This window comes from Neofelis nebulosa, chromosome 13, assembly GCF_028018385.1.
Source record: "Neofelis nebulosa isolate mNeoNeb1 chromosome 13, mNeoNeb1.pri, whole genome shotgun sequence".
In the NCBI taxonomy this organism is placed as follows: Eukaryota; Metazoa; Chordata; class Mammalia; order Carnivora; family Felidae; genus Neofelis; species Neofelis nebulosa.
Window position 1 is genome coordinate 54,063,359 of NC_080794.1, and position 14,853 is coordinate 54,078,211.

At 39.4% G+C, this 14,853-nt stretch overlaps 2 long non-coding RNA genes across 5 annotated transcripts in view; both read right to left on the minus strand.

Moving 5' to 3' along the window:
• LOC131493036 (uncharacterized) overlaps positions 1-14,853 on the minus strand; it is a 57,038-nt gene that overhangs the window by 14,108 nt on the left and 28,077 nt on the right. The window contains exon 4 of one of the 4 annotated variants that reach the window (XR_009252413.1): positions 6,394-6,477. The exons of 1 other annotated variant lie outside the window; for it this stretch is intronic. This is a non-coding gene — a long non-coding RNA (uncharacterized LOC131493036). Of the gene's footprint in view, positions 1-4,345; positions 6,478-11,104; positions 11,160-14,853 lie in introns of those variants that run through there. 2 more of the 4 variants (XR_009252409.1, XR_009252411.1) reach the window with 2 other exon arrangements.
• Positions 7,019-11,098, minus strand: LOC131493040 (uncharacterized). The gene is made up of 2 exons (XR_009252419.1): positions 9,187-11,098; positions 7,019-8,960 (listed from the first exon to the last, which is right to left on the minus strand). It is a non-coding gene; the product is annotated as an uncharacterized LOC131493040 (long non-coding RNA).

The window sequence follows — 14,853 nt, forward strand, 5'->3', positions numbered from 1 at the left end:
ATAGATACCTAGTAGAGCAATTGCTGGGTCCTAGGGTAGTTCTATTTTTAGTTTTTTGAGGAATCTCCATACTGTTTTCCAGAGTGGCTGCACCAGCTTGCATTCCCACCAACAATGCAAAAGAGATCCTCTTTCTCTGCATCCTCGCCAACATCTATTGTTTCCTGAGTTGTTAATGTTAGCCATTCTGACGGTGTAAGGTGTTATCTCATTGTGGTTTTGATTTGTATTTCCCTGATGATGAGTGACGTTGAGCATGTTTTCATGTGTCGGTTGGCCATCTGGATGTCTTCTTTGGAGAAGTGTCTATTCATGTCTTTTGCCCATTTCTTCACTGGATTATTTATTTTTGGGGTGTTTAGTTTGATAAGTTCTTTATAGATTTTGGATACTAATCCTTCATCTGATATGTCATTTGCAAATATCTTCTCCCATTCTGTCAGTTGCATTTTAGTTTTGCTGATTGTTTCCTTCTCTGTGCAGAAAGCTTTTATTTTGATGAGGTCCCAGTAGTTCATTTTTGCTTTTGTTTCCCTTGCCTCCAAAGACGTGTTGAGTAAGAAGTTGCTGTGGCCAAGATCAAAGAGGTTTTTGCCTGCTTTCTCCTCAAGGATTTTGATGGCTTCCTGTTTACATTTAGGTCTTTCATCCATTTTGAGTTTATTTTTGTGTATGGTGTAAGAAAGTGGCCCAGGTTCAGTCTTCTGCATGTCACTGTCCAGTTTTCCCAGCACCACTTGCTGAAGAGACTGTCTTTATTCCATTGGATATTCTTTCCTGCTTTGTCAAAGATTAGTTGGTCATACATTTGAGGGTCCATTTCTTGGTTCTCTATTCTGTTCCATTGATCTGAGTGTCTGTTCTTGTGCCAGTACCATACTGTCTTGATTACAGCTTTGTAGTATAGCTTGAAGTCTGAGATGGTGATGCCTCCTGCTTTGGTTTTCTTTTTCAAGATTGCTTTGGCTATTCGGGGTCTTTTCTGGTTCCATAAAAATTTTAGGATTATTTTTTCTATCTCTGTGAAGAATGCTGGTGTTATTTTGATAGGGATTGCACTGAATATGTAGACTGCTTTGGGTAATATCGACATCTTAACAATATTTGTTCCTCCTATCCAGGAGCATGGAATCTTTTTCCATTTTTTTTGTGTCTTCTTCAATTTATTTAATAAGCTTTCTATAGTTTTCAGTGTATAGATTTTTCACCTCCTTGGTTAGATTTATTCCTAGGTATTTTATAGTTTTTTGTGCAACTGTAAATGGGATCGATTCCTTGATTTCTCTTTCTGTCGCTTCATTGTTGGTGTATAGGAATGCAACCGATTTCTGTGCATTGATTTTATACCCTGCAACTTTGCTGAATTCATGAATCAATTCCAGTAGGGGTTTTTTTTTGTGGAATCTTTTGGGTTTTCCATATAGAGTATCATGTTATCTGCAAAGAGTGTAAGTTTGACCTCCTGCTGGCTGATTTGGATGCCTTTTATTTCTTTGTGTTGTCTGATTGCAGAGGCTAAGACTTCCAATACTATGTTGAACAACAGTGGTGAACGTGGACATCCCTGTCTTGTTCCTGACCTTAGGGGGAAAGCTCTCAGTTTTTCCCCATTGAGGATGATATTAGTGTTGGGTCATTCATATATGGCTTTTATGATCTCGAGGTATGCTCCTTCTATCCCTACCTTCTTGAGACTTTTTATCAAGAAAGGATGCTGTATTTTGTCAAATGCTTTCTCTGCATCTATTGAGAGGATCATATGGTTCTTGTCCTTTCTTTTATTGATGTGATGAATCACGTTAATTGTTTTGCAGATATTGAACCAGCCCTGCATCCGAGGTATAAATCCCACTTGGTCGTGGTGAATAATTTTTGTAATGTACTGTTGGATCCGGTTGGCTAATATCTTGTTAGGGTTTTTTCATCCATGTTCATCAGGGAAATTGATCTATAGTTCTCCTTTTTAATGGGGTCCCTGTCTGGTTTTGGAATCAAGGTAATACTGGCCTCATAGAATGAGTTTGGAAGTTTTCCTTCCATTTCTATTTTTTGGAACAGCTTCAAGAGAATAGGTGTTAACTCTTCCTTAAATGTTTGGTAGAATTCCCCTGGAAAGCCTTTGTCCCTGGACCCTCGTTTTTTGGGAGACTTTTGATTACTAATTCGATTTACTTACTGGTTATGGGTCTGTTCAAATTTTCTATTTCTTCCTGTTTCAGTTTTGGTAGTGTACATGTTTCTAGGAATTTGTCCATTTCTTCCAGATTGCCCCTTTTATTGGCATATAATTGCTCATAATATTCTCTTATTATTGCTTTTATTTCTGCTGTGTTGGTTGTGATCTCTCCTCTTTCATTCTTGATTTTATTTATTTAGGTCCTTTCCTTTTTCTTTTTGATCAAACTGGCTAGTGGTTTATCAATTTTGTTAATTCTTTCAAAGAACCAGCTTCTGGTTTCATTGATCTGTTCTACTGGTTTTGTTTTGTTCTTGTTTTTGTTTTTGTTTTTTTGGTTCCGATAGCATTAATTTCTGCTCTAATCTTTATTATTTCCTGTCTTCTGCTGGTTTCAGGTTTTATTTGCTGTTCTTTTTCCAGCTCCTCAAGGCGTAAGGTTAGGTTGTGTATCTGAGACCTTTCTTCCTTCTTTAGGAAGGCCTGGATTGCTATATACTTTCCTCTTATGACTGCCTTTGCTGCGTCCCAGAGGTTTGGGGTTGTGGTGTTATCATTTTCATTGACTTCCATATACTTTTTAGCTTCCTCTTTAACTGCTTGGTTAGCCCATTCATTCTTTAGTAGGATGTTCTTCAGTCTCCAAGTATTTGTTACCTTTCCAAATTTTTTCTTGTGGTCGATTTCGAGTTTCATCGTGTTGTGGTCTGAAAATATGCACGGTATGATCTCAATCTTTTTGCACTTGCTGAGGGCTGATTTGTGTCCCAGTATGTAGTCTATTCTGGAGAACATTCCATGTGCACTGGAGAAGAATGTGTATTCCGCTGCTTTAGGATGAAATGTTCTGAAAATATCTGTTAAGTCCATCTGGTCCAGTGTGTCATTCAAAGCCATTGTTTCCTTGTTGATTTCTTGATTAGATTATCTGTCCATTGCTGTGAATGGCATGTTGAAGTCTCCTACTATTATGGTATTATTATCGATGAGTTTCTTTATGTTTGTGGTTAATCAATTTATATTTGGGTGCTCTCACATTCGGAGCATAAATGTTTACAATTGTAGGGTCTTCTTGGTGGATAGACCCCTTAACTATGATATAATGCCTTTGTTCATCTCTTGATACAGTCTTCATTTTAAAGTCTACATTGTTAGATATATGGAGTATGGCTACTCCAGCTTTCTTTTGTTGACCATTAGCATGACAGATGGTTCTCCTTACTTTCTTTTTTAAGTTTTTTAAAATGTTTTATTTTTTTGAAGAAGAGAGAGAGACAGAGCATGAGCGGGGGAGGAGCAAAGAGAGAGGGAGACATAGAATTTGAAGCAGGCTCCGGGCTCTAAGCTGTCAGCACAGAGCCCGATGCAGGGCTCAAACTCACAAACTGTGAGATCATCACCTGAGCCGAATCAGACACTTAACTGACTGAGGTACCCAGGCACCCCATCTATCGCCTTACTTTCAATCTGAAGGTGTCTTTAGGTCTAAAGTTGGTCTCTTGTAAACAGCATATAGATGAATCTTGTTTTCTTATCCATTCCGTTACCCTATGTCTTTTGATTGGAACATTGAGTCTATTGACATTTAGAGTGAGTACTGAAAGATACGAATTTATTGCCATTATGATGCTTGTAGAGTTGGAATTTCTTGTGGTGTCCTCTGGTCCTTTCTAATCTTTGTTGCTTTTGGTATTTTTCTTTCTTTCTTTCTTTCTTTCTTTCTTTCTTTCTTTCTTTCTTCCTATTTTCATCTTTTCTCCCCTCAGAGAGTCCCCCTTAAAATTTCTTGCAGGGCTGGTTTAGTGGTCACAAACTCCTTTAATTTTTGTCTGGGAAACTTTTTATCTCTCCTTCTATTTTGAATGACAGCCTTGCTGGATAAAGAATTCTTGGCTGCATATTTTTCTGATTCAGCACATTGAATATATCCTGCCACTCCTTTCTGGCCTGCCAAGTTTCTGTGGATAGGTCTGCTGCAAACCTGATCTGTCTTCCCTTGTAGGTTAAGGACTTTTTTTTCCCTTGCTGCTTTCATGATTCTCTCCTTGCCTGAGTATTTTGTGAATTTGACTATGATACGCCTTGTTGATGGTTGGTTTTTGTTGAATCTAATGGGGGTCCTCTGTGCTTCCTGGATTTTGATGTCTGTGTCTTTCCCCAGGTTAGGAAATGCTCACATAACCCTTCTACCCCTATTTCTCTCTTCCTCTTCTGGGAACCCTACGATTCTGATGTTTCTTTTTAATGAGTCACTGATTTCTCTAATTCTTAAATTGTACTCTTTTGCCTTAATCTCCCTCTTTTTTTCTGCTTCATTATTCTCCATAAGTTTGTCCTCTATATCGCTGATTCTCTGTTCTGCCTCATCCATCCTTGCAGCTGCAGCATCCATCCGTGATTGCAGCTGAGTTATAGCATTTTTTATTTCATCCTGACTAGTTTTTACTTCTTTTATCTCCCATAGTTGAAAGCCTTTGAGTTTTCACATTGAAAGAGATATACTAAGAGAGTTAAGAAATAAAAAAAGACACACAAGCCTTTGGTTTCAACTCTGATATTTAAAGAGCTTGCAGGTTGTCACTCCCATCCTAAAATCCCCTAAAAATCAATGACTTTCCTTGAAACCATCGGAGAACTGAAGTCACAAGGCAAACTGTCACCCTGAAATCTAGACAGGTAGACACATGCAGAGTCACAGCTGCTCACAGCTGCTCCAAGTGAGCAGAAGCTGGCAGAGCCATAAGCTGGTAAATTTGCTAACTGCTGGGGGCTATGTTTAGAGAAGCATCAGAGTAAACCAGAGGGTACAGCAGTGGGGCTGCCACACTTTCATGGGCTTTCTGTCCCACAACTTCACCAGGTTCTCATGAAGAATATCTAGGAAAGATCCACTTAGACCTGGCAAGAGTAGGGCAACAGTAACTATTGTGGAAATATGTTCAGTATCTTCTTCATAACAAAGGCTTACTCTCTGAAATCTAATCCCAGCTGAAGGAAGGGAATTCTTCTCCACACTATCCATCTCTAGCCTTCCTGTCCCATTTAAGGCTGGAGGGCAGGGAACAGTTTTTGAAGGTTATTGTTTCAGGGGCGCCTGGGTGGCTCGGTCAGTTAAGTGTCCAACTCTCGATTCCAGCTCAGGTTATGATCTCATGGTTCATGAGGTCCGTGAGATCTCTCTCTCAAAATAAACGAATAAACATTTAAAAACAAATTTTTTTAAAGAATGAAATCTTGCCATTTGCAACTACATGGATGGAACTGGAGGGTATTATGCTAAGTGAAATTCGTCAGTCAGAGAAAGACAAAAATCATATGACTTCACTCATATGAGGACTTTAAGGTACAAAACAGATTAACATAAGGGAAGGGAAACAAAAAAATATATAAAAACAAGGAGGGGGACAAGCAGAAGAGACTCATAAATATGGAGAACAGAGGGTTACTGGAGGGTGTGTGGGAGGGGGGACGGGCTAAATGAGTAAGGGGCACTAAGGAATCTACTCCTGAAATCATTGTTGCACTATATGCTAACTAATTTGGATGTAAATTTCAAAAATAAATAAATAAATGAATAAATAAATAAATAAAACAAGTTAATAAAATAAATAAATAAATAAAGCATCATGTCACAGTGGGAGAGGAATGGTGGGAGATCCGAGGAGTAAGAACAAGGTTAACAGGAATGATGTAAAACAGAAAGTTCTTGACACTGTGCTTATAACGTGCCAAATAAACACATGATTATGGAAAAAACAAAACAAAAAAACAAACAAAAAATAAATAAATAAAAACAAAATTTTTAAAAAGTTATTGTTTCAAGGAATTGAGGAGAAACTCGGCCAAGAAAGGAAATAGAAGGCAGGAGGAGGGGTAGTTATACCACTGAAGAAACACTTGTGAAAATCACAGCCCAGGGACACAGACCCACTAAAAGACTGAGATTTAATCATGAGATTTTAGAATGCTTTCCCTCCACACTTTATCACCACACCAACAGGATTCCAGCATAACATCAATAGATTATAGCTAAAAAAGCTACAAGACACAGACTCTCCACTGAGGCAGAGTTCTTAAGGAATCTCAAAGTCTTCAAAGAAGGGAGACAAAAATAAGGACACCAGAGGAAGTGAAGCCCCGAAACCTACAACAAACATTAAACAAAGCTCATGTGCTAGCCAGAATAACATAAGTCCTCACACTAAAGGTCTACTTACCTCAGTTTCTATTACCAGATACCTGTTCCACTTTGAACAACAACAACAAAACTATGACATAAGCCAATAAAAGAGAAAATACACCTAAAGAAAAAAGGAATAAGAACCACACTCAGCTATGAAACAGATGTTGGTATTATCACACAGATAGTTTAAAATAACTATGATTAATATGTAAGGACTCCCCTTCAGAGTTTTGTCAAAGGCAAATGGTTTTATTTTTTATGTTTTTCATTTTGTTTTGTTTTTTTAGTAATCTCTAACCCAACATGGGGCTCGAACTCACAGCCCTGAGATCAAGAGTAGCATGCTCTTCCGACTGAGCCAGCTAGGCACCCCCAAGCAAATGGTTTGAAAGACATTTTTAAAAATCCACTCAGTAGGGGCGCCTGGGTGGCGCAGTCGGTTAAGCGTCCGACTTCAGCCAGGTCACGATCTCGCGGTCCGTGAGTTCGAGCCCCACGTCAGGCTCTGGGCTGATGGCTCGGAGCCTGGAGCCTGTTTCCAATTCTGTGTCTCCCTCTCTCTCTGCCCCTCCCCCGTTCATGCTCTGTCTCTGTCTGTCCCAAAAATAAAAAAAATAAATAAATAAATAAATAAATAAAAAAAAAATCCACTCAGTACATCACAATTGAGAATTTTATTAATAAATTTCTAGGAGTAAAATTATTAAATTTTATTAAAAATTTCTTTCAAAGAAAGAAGTGAAAAAAAGTATTTGCAAGAAATAAATAAGAGAAAAACCTGCTTCAAATTCTGTGTCTCCCTCTCTCTCTGCCCCTCCCCCACTCTCTCTCTCTCTCTCTCTCTCTCTCTCTCTTAAAAATAAATAAATGTTCAAAAACAATTTTTTTAAGAAATAAATAAGAGAAAAAGGATTACTGTCCAAATTACATAAAGGATTTTTACAAGGTCATAAAAAATAGAGGAAAATGGGCAAATACATAGACAAGGCAATCCATTATCATATCATATATGAAACATCACAGTTAATCAATAATTCACGGTAAATAGTAGACCAGCCATGGCAGGTATTCAACAATAGGAAATAGGAAGTCACTGTATCAGCAGGGGCCTCCTGTGTCACAGGATCCTGGACTCTACCCTATTGATGGCTAGCAGCCAAGAAAGTGGAAGAAACACTAACTGATTAACATTTTAGACAAATTACTGAAAACAAACTTGAGATCTAGAAAAGAAGCATAAAGGCTGGAACAAAGAAGAGAAAATGAAACTGTGGTAGGATACAAGGATAAGACAGAAAAGACAAATTTAAGAAATATTAACAATTTAAAAGAAACAAGAATGGGATAACTAACTAGAATGACAGGAGAACTGAGACAGAAAGTGGTTTAGGACTTCTATCGCATGGATGACTGGCTAAGCAGTGTTAATATGTGACAGAGAATAAAGAAACACGAGTACTTTAATTATGGATCTGTTATTTTTGGATGCTCTTGAACAAGTTACACACAGGGGACTAGCAGAGAGGTACGCTGGAAAGACAGACTCCCACAGGTGCCCATCAGCTATGAACACAGAGAAGATGAATCTGTGAGGGCAACGAGAATAACAAGAAGCAGAGAGATGGGACATGCTCCTGAGGATGATAATGTTTAAGGGCAAAAGGATGGAAGAAAGCACCACAAAATACAAAATACAGACAAAGGCACATCCAGTGGGATGGTGTCAGAGAAACCAACAAGAAACTCTCAGGAGAGAACAGTCAACAGTGTCCATGAGACAGCAGGTACTGGTAATAGCCATCATTTTATTGTAATTAGATCACTGTGACCTTTACGAAAAGACGTTAAGACAACTGGAAAGGAAGAAGCAAGAATGGTCTGAAACGTAAAATAGAATTATGGACATAAGAGCCAGAGAGTATAACCCTGAACTATCTGTGCCACCACTAAATACAGCCTAATGGGGGCAAAAATCATTTACTGGAATAATCAGTAAAGAACATACACTTGATTCCTTCTTCCAAATACTCTACATTTTATCCCTGGATCATACAGGAACATCAGAAAATGGTCTAGAGCACTGCTGTCCAGTTTGGTAGCCACAAGCCACATGTGGCAACTAAGCACTTAAAAGTGTTGATATGTGAGTTGATACTACTCAAAGCAATCTATGTATTCAATGCAATCCCTATCAAAATAACACCAGCATTCTTCACAGAGCTAAACCAAAGAATCCTAAAGTTTGTATGGAGCCAGAAAAGACCCTGAATAGCCAAAGCGATCTTGAAAAAGAAAACCAAAGCTGGAGGTATCACAATCTCAGACTTCAAGCTGTATTACAAAGCTGTAATCATCAAGACAGTATGGTACTGGCACAGAAACAGACACATAGATCAATGGAACAGAATAGAAAACCCAGAAATGGACCCACAAACATATGGCCAACTAATCTTTGACAAAGCAGGAAAGAATATCCAATGGAATAAAGACAGTCTCTTCAGCAAGTGGTGCTGGGAAAACTGGACAGCGACATGCAGAAGAATGAACCTGGACCACTTTCTTATGCCATACATAAAAATAAACTCAAAATATATTAAAGACCTAAATAGGGGCGCTTGGGTGGCGCAGTCGGTTAAACGTCCGACTTCAGCCAGGTCACGATCTCACGGTCCGTGAGTTCGAGCCCCGCGAACTGGCTGATGGCTCAGAGCCTGGAGCCTGTTTCCGATTCTGTGTCTCCCTCTCTCTCTGCCCCTCCCCCGTTCATGCTCTCTCTCTGTCCCAAAAATAAATAAAAAACGTTGAAAAAAAATAAAATAAAAAAGACCTAAATATAAGACAGGAAGCAACCAAAATCCTAGAGGAGAAAACAGGCAACAACCTCTTTGACCTCAACTGCAGCAACTTACCTGACATGTCTCTGGAGGCAAGGGAAACAAAAGCAAAAATGAACTATTGGGACCTCATCAAGATAAAAAAAACAAAACAAAACAAAACAAAACTTCTGTACAGTGAAGGAAAAAATCAGTAAAACTAAAAGGCAACCAATGGAATTGGAAAAGATATTTGCAAATGACATATCAGATAATATCCAAAATCTATAAAGAACTTTTCAAACTCAACACCCCCAAAAAACAGTGAAGAAATGGGCAAAAGACATGAATAGACACTTTTCCAAAGAAGACATCCAGATGGCTAACAGACAGACACATGAAAAGATGCTCAACATCACTATCATCAGGGAAATACAGATCAAAACCACAATGGATATGACCTCACATCTGTCAGAATGGCTAAAATTAACAACTCAGGCAACAATGGATGTTGGCAAGGATGCAGAAAAAGAGGAACTCTTTTGCACTACTGGTAGGAATGCAAACTGGTGCAGCCACTCTGGATAACAGTATAGAGGTTCCTCAAAAAATTAATAAATAGAACTACCCTATGACCCAATAATTGCACTACTAGGTATTTATGCAAAGAATACAGGAGTGCTGTTTTGAATGGGCACATTCACCCCAATGTTTATAGCAGCATTATCAACAATAGCCGAAGTATGGAAAGAGCCCACATGTCTATCAACCAATGAGTGGATAAAGAAGATGTGGTACACACACACACACACACACACACACACACACACACACAATGGAATATTACTTGGTGGTCAAAAAGAATGAAATTTTGCTATTTGCAACAATGTGGATGGAACTAGAATGTACTATACTAAGCAAAATAAGTTAGTCAGAGAAAGACAAACATCATATAACTTCACTCATATGTGCAATTTAAGATTCAAAACAGATGAACATAAGGGAAGAGAAGCAAAAACAATATAAAAACAGAGAGGGAGATAAACCATAAGAGATTCTTAAATACAGAGAACAAACTGAGGGTTGCTGGAGAGTGTGGGGGGGGGGTGGCTAAATGGGCAAGGGGCATTAGGAGGGCACTTGTTGGGATGAGCACTGGCTGTTATATGTAAGTGATGAATCACTAAATTCTATTCCTGAAATCATTATTACACTATATGTTAACTTGGATTTAAATGAAAAAAAAAAAAGCTAATTAGAAAACAACAAGAACTAGCTAATTAGTAATTTTGCTAAGTCCAAATTAGAGTTATCATTGGGATATTAAAAAAAAAGACCAAAAAAGATGTTGATTTGTTATAGGAACCACATTTTAATTGCTTTAAATGAACTATCTACATGGGGCTAGTGGTTACTATACTGTACAGCATCCAGTACCAGACACGATATTCTGATTCTCTGAAAATCTATATCCACTGAGTTCTCCCCTAGCTCTAGAGTCCTCTGTTCCCATTGAAGAACTGCTCAGTGAAAGAGGCTGCATTTCTTCTAGGGAAGTTGTTAGAAGGTTGTACACTTCATCATCCATACAGAGTGCAAGAAAGGAACTTCTTTTAGACTTTAATGCTAGCAAGTCTTCATGCCCCATAAATAATCAATATGGTTTCTGTTTATGGAAAATGTAAATCATGTAACAGATACTGCATGACTATCAGAAAGATTAGGAACAAATTTGCAGCTTATCTTTGATAACTCTGTAAGATCATAAGATCTGTCCATATCTATATATTACATCCTTCTGTTCTTGATCTGCTACTGTATATTTTCCCTATTGTTGATTTATAATTTCTATATTTCCACTCTAATCTACTAACTCTTAAAAGTCTCACACAAGGCATTAGAAATAAAGGGAATAACAAATAAACAACTCACCTGGGATCTGTTCATTTTCTGGTTTGGAAAAGCGTAGAGAAGTGTAAAGGTAGAGCTGGGAAGAAGGAAGCAAGAATAAAGTCAGGAAAATATGGCCTGCCTTGCAGTTCCTGGATTCACCTATTTATTTCTTTTTAATGTTTACTTATTTTTGAGAGAGAGAGAGAGAGAGAGAGAGAGAGCGAGCATGAGTGGGGGAGGGGCAGAGAGAGAGGGAGACACAGAATCCGAAGCAGACTCCAGGTTCTGAGCTGTTAGCACAGAACCCTATTTGGGGCTCGAACTCACAAGCCATGAGATCATGACCTGAGCCTAAGTCTGCCGCTTAACCAAATGAGCTACCCAGGTGGCCCTGGATTCACCTTTCTAAAATGCACCACAAAAGAGGCAATCTAAACAACATGGAAACATATCAGTGACTAGATCATATTCAGCTTTGACATGTAGTTTTTGAGTAGGTGAAAGTAAACATACACATCCCATTTATTATATTGATCATTTGCCTATGATTTAAGCACACAAAAAAACTTAAAATACAACCAATTCATACATTCAGAATACTAATATAGGAGTGTGTTCTTTAAACTCATGTGGTTAGAAACACTAAGATTGCATTATCTATTTTCCTACCAACATGATCCTGGAAGTATTGTTGAACAATTCACAGAAACTCTGAAAAAGAGAATCAGTATTCTAATAAGTTTTTTTTTTAACTGTCCAAGTTAGTTGCAATTTCATAACCTTTTGATAAGAAACTTGTTTTAGCTGTGCAAAGGAGGCATCTTGGGAATCAAGAAACCAAGAAACTCTAATGTCTTGATCAGTAACACAGGAGTGATCTGAAACAATTCATTTACTTTCTCAGGCTCTATGTTTCCTTTCAAATGGGGCAGAAATAGATAATCTCGAATGCCCTTCTTGCACTACTATTACGTGATTCTAAGTTCAGAATAAAAAAATAAAAATACCTAGATACTAAAAATACATGGATATACATCATATACAGGCTTAGGGTTTGGGAAAAGGAGAACAAAAGAAATGTGGGCTGTGTAAGGAGTTAAATAAAACTTCCTTGCTGGTGACCCTTCTCCCATGCTAATCATCCATAAGGAGGTGATGTTTCCATGCAGCTTGCCCCACTCATCACTTAAGACAGCACACCTCTCCAGTGAAACCTGGTCTCTGAAATCACAGAGCTGTGATGGTTTCAGTTGTGACACCTGAAGTTATGTTTATTTAGAGCAGGGAGATCAAAAATTGCTTCTGGCCTTGGATATCTAGAGTCTGTTCCTTTGGGGGGTCTCCTTCACTTCTGTTCTGAAGCTCTGGTGAGAGGTCTGAGGAGGGTCTCAGGGTGTTTTCTTTGGATGTTTTTGTGCAGTTCCCTCCCTTTTATCTTCCTAGAATTGCTTTGTTGCGAGGGAAATGGAACTGAGCCCAGAGGACAAAATCATTCAATTTGAATTTTCGTACAAGACCCCCAATCTGACTCTCTGGACGGTTGCTCCCCAGACTAGACCTTCTACAGGCTCAAATCAGGACTGCTGGGCGCACAAAGCTGAGAAAGATGGGAGGGGCCCATATCCTGGATTATGGACTCTGACTTCAGAGTCCTTCCTGAGAGCCAGGAGGGCACCTGTGCCAGTTAGGGACCGTGAAAGAACCCAATGGTGGTTTCCAGGTAGAGTGGCCTATTAATAACAGGAGGTTCGGACAACGGATCCGACCTTGAACCCAACCCCCTCACCTGCCGGCTGAGTGAACTTGGGTAAATAATTCACCTCTCCAAGACTGGTTCTCATTTGCTAAAACAAACGTTTGTGAAAATTCAAAGAAATAACAAACGAAAACAGCTGCTTTATCATTAACTACCACACACTAGGCTCAAAGCTTCACATATGCCTTCGCTCTCAGCGCAGAGAAGCCCGCTGAAGAGCCGGGCCTCCCCCAGGGGGCGCTGCTGGGAGCCGACCTGGGCCGCTTTCGCAGGCTAGGTGCACCAAGGCTGCAACCCTCAGAGGACGTGGCCAGGCGGCCGGCCACAGGGCTCCATCGTCTGGACGCCGGGCCCCGCTCTCCCCGCGTTGGGATCGGGAGCCGATCCAACACGCACGGTCTCCGCCCACCACACACAGCCGCGGGCCTCACAGCCGTGTGTGTGCGCGGCTCCGCAAGACCATGCGGACGGAGACCATCTACCCCACGTATCAGAGTGGTGAGGCGGCCGCGGCCGAACGCACATGCGTACCGGAGCCGCGCGGGTGTGTAACTTCCCATCAGCCCCGGCGGGGAACGTGTGCGCCTCTGCGGCGGGCCGGGCGGGGCGCGCAGGGTAAGTATGCGCCGGACAAGTTCCGGGAAAAGCTGAGCTGTCCCGGAGACGGGCGGGGCCGGGGCAACAACGGAAGCGGGGGCCAGAGACTCGCCTTTGTTGTGAAATACACCCGAACGGCAGGGTTCTCCCAATACAGGAAAATAATGATGAATGTTTCATTATCATGCTTTTTACAACGCTAGCCTCCAAAGACTACACGGTAATACATGAACATTTTAGGAAAATCAGAAAATACGCACCAACAAATGAAAGAAAGGAACAGTGGACATAGCTTCACCTCCCGCTCCCTGAAATTTACCTGCTTAACCGCTAGACGCAGCCTTCTTACAGTTTGCAGAAATGTGGTAACACGCATTTTTACCACTATCCTTGCAGAAAACAATTTCTTGTAATATATAACACCAATTCTTTTTTTTCCCAATAATAAGTTCCACTCACAACAGCATCAAAAATTGTGCAAAATAATTGAGTTAATAACCTGTTTTTAAAAAAGATATTTTGTGGTATATCACATTTAAAAGACCTGGATGAGTAGATATTCCTATGATTTTCCTAGAAAGGTTCAATCTTCAACAATAGTCCAAACAGAATCTCAACAATTTTCTGTTTTTCCTTTTGCTTTTTATTTTGTATATCTTACTTGACTGGGCATTGTAACCCTACTCTAAGAGAAAAATAAGAAGAAAAAAAAGAAGAAAACCCCAGTACTGCTTAACATATATTAAAAGTATTCTATTATAACTTTTTTTTAATTTGGAATTGGCACAAAAAGAAAAAGAATATTTAAGAATTCAGAGGCACGTGGGTGACTCAGTGAATTATGAATCTGACTTCAGCTCAGGTCCCTTCCTGGGTTTGAGCCCTGGGTCATGCTTTGTGCTGGCACCTCAGAGCCTGGGGCCTGTTTCAGATTCTAGGTCTCCCTCTCTCTCTGCTCCTCCCCCACTCATGCTCTGTCTCTGTCTCTCTCAAAAAATGAATAAACATTTTAAAAATTATTTTTAAAAAATTTTTTAAAAAGAATTCATTACATGGTTACATGAGGAAAGAACTGAGTATTCAATTCATTTTGGACAAATAGATCCTTCAAACTGAATGAACTTGTACACCAGTTCAAGACTCGTGCTCTGTCTCTCTCTGTCTCTCAAAAATAAATAGACATTAAAATAATTTTTTTTAATTTTGTATGTAAATCATTATATTCTTTTCATAATTTTTTTTAACAATGTGCCTCCCACCTCTGACGTGTCAAAGAGCCTAGATACAATGATCTCCCAGTAGCAATGAACACAGTTAGTACTCAGAAATTATCTGTGAAAAGTACATAATGACCTTTGGAAAAGTGATTGCAAGTCTGGCCAAGAAAAGTACAAGGTAAAACTAAGAAAGCTTACTGTGCTAAAGAACAAAGAAG